Raw genomic sequence first — 6,891 nt, forward strand, 5'->3', positions numbered from 1 at the left:
ACCTACCTACACTGATCTACCTACACTGACCTACCTACACTGACCTACATACACTGACCTACATACACTGACCTACATACACTGACCTACCTACACTGACCTACCTACACTGACCTACATACACTTACCTACATACACTGACCTACCTACACTGATCTACCTACACTGACCTACATACACTTACCTACATACACTGACCTACCTACACTGACCTACCTACACTGATCTACCTACACTGATCTACCTACACTGACCTACATACACTTACCTACATACACTTACCTACATACACTGACCTACCTACACTGACCTACCTACACTGACCTACCTACACTGACCTACATACACTGACCTACATACACTGACCTACCTACACTGACCTACCTACACTGACCTACAAACACTGACCTACCTACACTGACCTACACACACTGACCTAATTGACCAGGAGACGGACTTCATGTTGTGTCCTGCAGCACCGGCTCAGCTGTGGGTGATGTGTGAGGCAGCCAGAGGAGAGGAGAGCCGCCCACCCGTGCGCCGAGCGGGGATCAATGTGGCGCGGCGGCCGCATTGTAATTCCCGCCTTCTGGAGCCTGCAGCACCTATGATGGACGTCACACGTCCTGCGGTTCCGCCATTGGACCAGTGGGACGTCCATCATAGGCGCTGCAGGCTCCATAAGGCGGGACCTGCTATGTGACTCGGCCGCATTTGGCGGTGCTCGGCGGCGCCCGGGAACGGATCGGTCCCCACTCGGCGGCACTCGGGGCTAACAATTAAATTGTGCATCCATGACACCCGGGCTTTTCGGGGACCCATTCGGGGCTCCAGCTCCCCCAGCCCCCCCCCTCCCGACGCCCCTGGCCCAAATCCTCCTCTTCTTAGGTCTTTGGCCAGCTCTTCCACTCCCTTCCTCCTGCCGACTGCCCCCACAGCAAGCAGCTTGCTATAGGGGCACCCAAGCCAAGCCGCGGCTCTGTGTGTCCATTCAGACACAGAGCCGCGGTTCAGCCCCCCTCTCTCTCCTCATTGGCTCACTGAATTTTATGGACAGCAGTGGGAACCAATGGCACCCACTGCTGTGTCTCAGCCAATCAGGAGGGCCAGCCGAGTCTCTAGGGCTCAGATAAATATTAGTGGAGCTGGGGGGGCTGCTGCACACAGAAGATAGAATGCATTAAGATAAAAAAACCTTCTGCCTTTAGAACCATCAAAAACAATAGTGAATATGCTAGTTACACACTGCCAGTTACTGCTGACCAAATAAAAAAAGGTATGATGACCACAACAAACTCATATATCTGTGAGATCTTCCATCGTTTTCAAAAGATATCCACCCCAAAAATGTGTTCCACCAATCACCAGACAGAATACAAACTCACCAGATAGTTGTGCAAAATCAAGCTCACACAAGGGAGCAGTACAAAGGGACTGTAGTATAGTACAGTTAAAAACTGTTGCTCTGTTTTCCTCTAAGGCTGGGTTAACGCTTATGCAAACTGGATGTGGGTTTCCCTCCATTCAGTTCGCATGGCAGGAGATTGTGACCGGCTGTCAATGGAGCCGGTTCACACATCTCCGGGGCAGCCGCGGATCGCACTGCAGAAGGGTCCTGTGCGTCCTTGGCTCCGTTTTGGCTCCTGATTCACCCCTGAAATGGAGAACAGGGACGCAGCGGACCCCCTGCTGCGAGGCGCTCCACGAATAGTGTGAACCCAGCCTTAACCAAATGAAACTGCAGCATTGTACTATTATCCAGCCAGTGCAAACAAAAGTAAACCACTCAGCAATTACAACAGCAGCAACCACTCAGGTTCCAATATGGCCTCATGCACAAAGCTCCACCCAACACTTTTCATGACACTGCTAAAAAATGCACTGTCACAAGGATTAATTGTGCTCCTAGGGAGTTCTTTCTAACTGTGTGGGGGATGTGCTTTGACTGGGGGAAAACAGAGATCCGTGTTTCTTCTTAGCAGAAACACACAATCTCCATCTTCTCCTCTCACAGAACGGCAATCTGCCTTGTTTACATAGGCAGACCGCCGTTCTGCCTCTCCTGAGAGTGATTGGCAGGTCCCGGTGTACACTGGGTGCGCCAGACCCGCTGATTGGCTCCCGCTTTGTCCAATCACAGCGGGAGCAGGTCCCCGGGGACGCGCACGCACTCCCTAGACCCAGTCCACGAAATCATGTACAGGTACATGATTTCACGTGGGGCGGTTCATAACAGGTTAAAGGGAACATTGTTTATTCATATTTTGACTTCTTTAAAAGGGAGTCAAAATTTTCTGGTAAGTGTTTCTTACAGAGCTTGTGGTGAAGGCACACATGGGCACAGATGGTTTCCACACAGTTGATTTTTTTGCACTTTTCTATGAGGAAGATTTCTTCAAATCACTTTACATGTCTCCAGACCTAAACCCTATTGAGCATCTGTTGGGCATCCTCAAACGGAAGGTGGAGGAGCACAAGGTCTCTAACATCCACCAGCTCTGTGATGTCATCATGGAGAAGTGGAAGAGGACTCCAATGGCAACCTGTGAAGCTCTGATGAACTCCATGCCCAAGAGGCTTAAAGCAGTGCTGGAAAATTATGGTGGCCACACAAAATATTGACACTTTGGGCCCAATTTGGACATTTTCACTTAGGGGTGTACTCACTTTTGTTTCCAGCGGTTTAGACATTATTGGCTGTGTGGAGTTATTTTGAGGGGACAGCAAATTTACACTGTTATACAAGCTGTACACTCACTACTTTACATTGTAGCAAAGTGTCATTTCTTCAGTGTTGTCACATGAAAAGATATAATAAAATATTTACAAAAATGTGAGGGGGTGTACTCACTTTTGTGAGATACTGGTAAGCAGTGTGTATAACAGTATATTCACGGTTGATTTAAATACTACACTATGGTCCCCCTTTTGTTGCTCTGGTATGTGAGCTTTGTCTATACAGCAATCTGATACACCTGTGGAGGAGCCAAAGTTTTGGATTAGCTAGACAGAGGCTGGAGTGGATTTAAAGGGGAACCCCACTTATTACTGGCAAACATTTCTGCCAACCACTTACAGTAAAAATACTACGAGTGGGCGGTAGGTGCAGGTACATGTACATTGCTGGCTTGCTTCCGTGTTTGGGGCACACCTATGCTGTAATTGGACACAGAATAAGTTTTGCAGAAGCTTTCAGCCAATGATTTTGGCTAAAACTTGCTGATCGGTTTTGTCCAATCAGAAACACACAGAGCTCTGTGTATAGTAAACAGCAATCTGGCTGCTGCTTGTCCCTGAAAAACAGGGACAAAAAACAGCCAGATTAGTAAGTAAATGCAGCACACATTACACATATTCCTGACCAGTGTCTGTTAGCACCAGATTTCCCTCCACCCTATCAAAGTCACACTATAAGTCGCTGATCACCACCATTATAGCATAGCGTCTATAGCTGTGTAAATTCCAGTATATATACCATAGTTTGTAGACACTATAACTTTCACACAAAACAATTAATATACACTTATTGGGATTTTTATTGGGACATGTAGCAGAATACATTTTGGTCTAAATATCTGAAGAAATTTGATTTTTTAAATTTTTTTAAATGGATAAGTTTTAAAACAAAAAGTAGAAAATATTGTTTTTTTTTCAAAACTTTCGGTCTTTTTTCCTTTATATATAAAAACAAAAAACAAAAAAATTAAACACTGGTGATCAAATACCACCAAAAGAAAGCTCTATTCCTGCCAGACTCCAGGGCAGCCTACATGTGGGTTAACCCCGCCTCCTCTCCAATGCTATAGGACCCCACTCCCATAAATTTGAGCTCATCGCTAGGGACTGCGTTCCTTTTTTGTCCTCCTCATTGGACCTACAATCAATGCACTTATGCAAGTGTTTGTTTTTGTGCTTTGTCTGTCTCCCCTTTCCCCTTCCCTCCCCTCTTTTTGGTGCCTGGAACATAGGTGTGTTCCAGGACACGGCTCCCTCTTCCAGGTCGCGGCTCCGGCATACTTCTGGACATGCGTGATTCTCGGACGAAACTGAGACTTGGTTTCGCGCATGCGCAGTACGGCCGGGGTCTCGCCAGTCGCGCAGGTGCGCTAGACGTGGTGGTGACGTCATTTTGGTGGGGATATTTAAATCCCTGTGAGCTCCTGTCACACTGGGGATCACTGTGGGCACCTTGCGACAGCTCCTCCATGCACCAGGGTTTCCAGGTTAAGGTAAGCCGGCCTGGGGGTTTATGGTGCAGGGTGGGGGGGCGGAAATGGCTCTCAAAGGGCAAGCTACATGCTTTTTGCTCTCCTTCTCCCAGGACATTCGTGTGTCCATACAGGCTGCAGGATAGTCACTGATCGTCTGCCAGGGTGCTATCGACAAGTCACCGCCTCCGTGCGGCCAGCCCTCACTCTCTAGGTATGTGAAGTGTGTGAGGGGAGGGGGCCAGGTTCACGTGGGATGGTTGTATTCCCTAACGTGATGTGTTTTCTACCCTTCTCCTTTTTAGCGCTTCCAGGTCGGACCACCAGTTTATTTTCCAAGACAACGGGGACCTTGCCAGGCCGCAACGTCAACCTTCCTCATCTAGGTCCAGACGTGACTCTCTGTCTAGAACCCATCAACAGAGGAGATGTTCTCATTCCTTCTCCAGACACCACACCCACCGCCATGACAGCCGCTCTGATCTCAAAGCCTGCTGGGAATGTGGGACACAAGTCCCGGAGGGCAAATCACTGTGTGATCCATGTTATGCCCGGGCGGTTGGGGAGAAAGAGACGGAGAACCAACAGATGGAGTCTCTTGTTAAGTGTGTGGTGCAGCAAAGAAGTGGGGTACAACCTGCATGCAGAGCCAGTCCACCATTCTGGCTCCTTGGCTGACGAGGCCAAGGAGGATCTGGGCCCATTCCAGCCTTACAATGTCTCCCCCCGGCTCTTCAGACAGCGAATTGGAGGGAGATGAATTTGTCGGTGCCTTCGACTTCATCTTGGTTTCTCCACTAATTAAGGCAGTCAAAGAAGCCCTTAAGTGGGAAGATCCCTCCACTCCTCCAGCTAAGCAAAGAAGTTCTTTAAACACCTGGGAAAGGAACGCTCCAATTTTCCGCTCCTTTCTAAATTAAAGGACATTATTGATGAAGAGTGGAGCAAGGTAGATAAGAAGACTTCTATGTCAAGCAAACCTTCCACATTATACCCCTTCAAGGAAGAGGAAGTGAAACATCTGGAAAACGCCCCCCTTGTAGACGCAGCACTGATGCGACTAGCTAAACACGTCACTCTTCCCTTAGAGGATGCGGTATCCTTCAAGGATGGGCTTGAGAGGAGAAAAGATCAAGATCTCAAGAGAATTTATGGGCTAGCTGGTATGGCTTGCAAACCTGCCTTGGCCCTCACAGCCATGTCCAAGGCTATGGAAGCCTGGACAGAGAATGTGGATTCTGTACTCAGAAGTGTCTCTGAAGAACTGACCAGGGGCTCGGCGGTTCAGGAATTGAAACTGGCAACGGCCTTCCTGGGGGAGGCTTCAATCGACCTGATCCGCCTGTTGCTTCGGACTATGCTATCCTCGGTCGCGGCTAAGCGGGCCTTATGGTTGCGCCCTTGGCTTGCTGATCCAGCACCTAATCAGGCCTGGTGTAGGATTCCCTTCGAAGGGCTCTCGTTTGTTTGGCAACAGGTTGGATAGCGCTATAGCCCGAACCTTGGGTAGGAAGTCGGGCTTCCTTCCCCAGGATAGACGTCTCTTTAGTCAGAAGAAGCCCCAGCATAGAAGATGCAGTACGGAGCGTTCAAGGGAAGCATGCTCCTACAGGCCCGGCCGGGATTTCAGAAGAAATCGGAGCAGAGGTCAGACAGCCTTTCAAAAATCTGCTAAGAACCAGGCATCCAGAGGTCGGGAACCAGCTAAGTCATTTTGAGATTAGGCCCACGGGTCAGGTGGGGGTGCGTCTGCTTCTCTTTCGGCACATCTGGGTGGCTTCAATCTTGGATTACTGGACCATCAAGACGGTCTATACAGGCCACACATGGTCCTTCATCAGTAACCCCCCCCCCCAGATTTATTTCCACCCTGCTAACACGGTCAGAATCAAAGAAGCAGGTGTTACTATCCTACGTGGATTCGTTGATAGTTCAAGGAGCCGCAGTGCCTGTCCTAAGAAACAAAGAGTTTCAGAGTTTCAGGGGGTATACTCCTCTCTCTTTCTTGTGCAGAAGAAAAATGGTTCATGGCGCCAAGTGATAGACCTAACTTACCTAAACAAGTTTATAACATCCGAAATGTTCAAAATGGAGACTTTGTCTACCATCCAACAAGCAGTGCAGCCAGGCGATTAGCTAATCTCAATCGATTTGAAAGATGCCTATTTTCCTGTGGCAAAAGGATTCCACAAATACCTCCAGTTCAGAGTCAGGCAAGAACATCTACAGTTCATCTGCCTCCCTTTCGAGCTGACAACCTCACCCCGAGTCTTTTTGAAAGTTCTTCTGGCCGTGGTGGCTCTCATCAGAACAAAAGGGAATACGCTTGTACCACTATCTCAACGACCTCCTGTTACTGTCCCAGGACAAGGAGCGGCTGTTGATCCACAGAGAGCAAGTTATCTCCACACTGTGTAAACCTGGAAAAAAGCCATCTGGAACCAGCCCAACGCCTGGTATACTTAGGGGCCCAGTTCGACATGATGGAAAACACCATCTCTCTCCAAATGGACAAGATCCCAATCATCCGAGGGAGAATCTCACGGGCTCTGAGCTCCTCACGTCTAAAGGCCTCATAGTGCCTAAGAATCATCGGCACGATGGTCTCTACGACCCCCATGGTTAAATGGTCTCTTTGGAGGTTATGCCCTTTTCAAACATGGTTCCTTCATCGATGGAATTC

Source organism: Aquarana catesbeiana, linkage group LG02 (assembly GCF_042186555.1).
Source record: "Aquarana catesbeiana isolate 2022-GZ linkage group LG02, ASM4218655v1, whole genome shotgun sequence".
Taxonomy (NCBI): domain Eukaryota; kingdom Metazoa; phylum Chordata; class Amphibia; order Anura; family Ranidae; genus Aquarana; species Aquarana catesbeiana.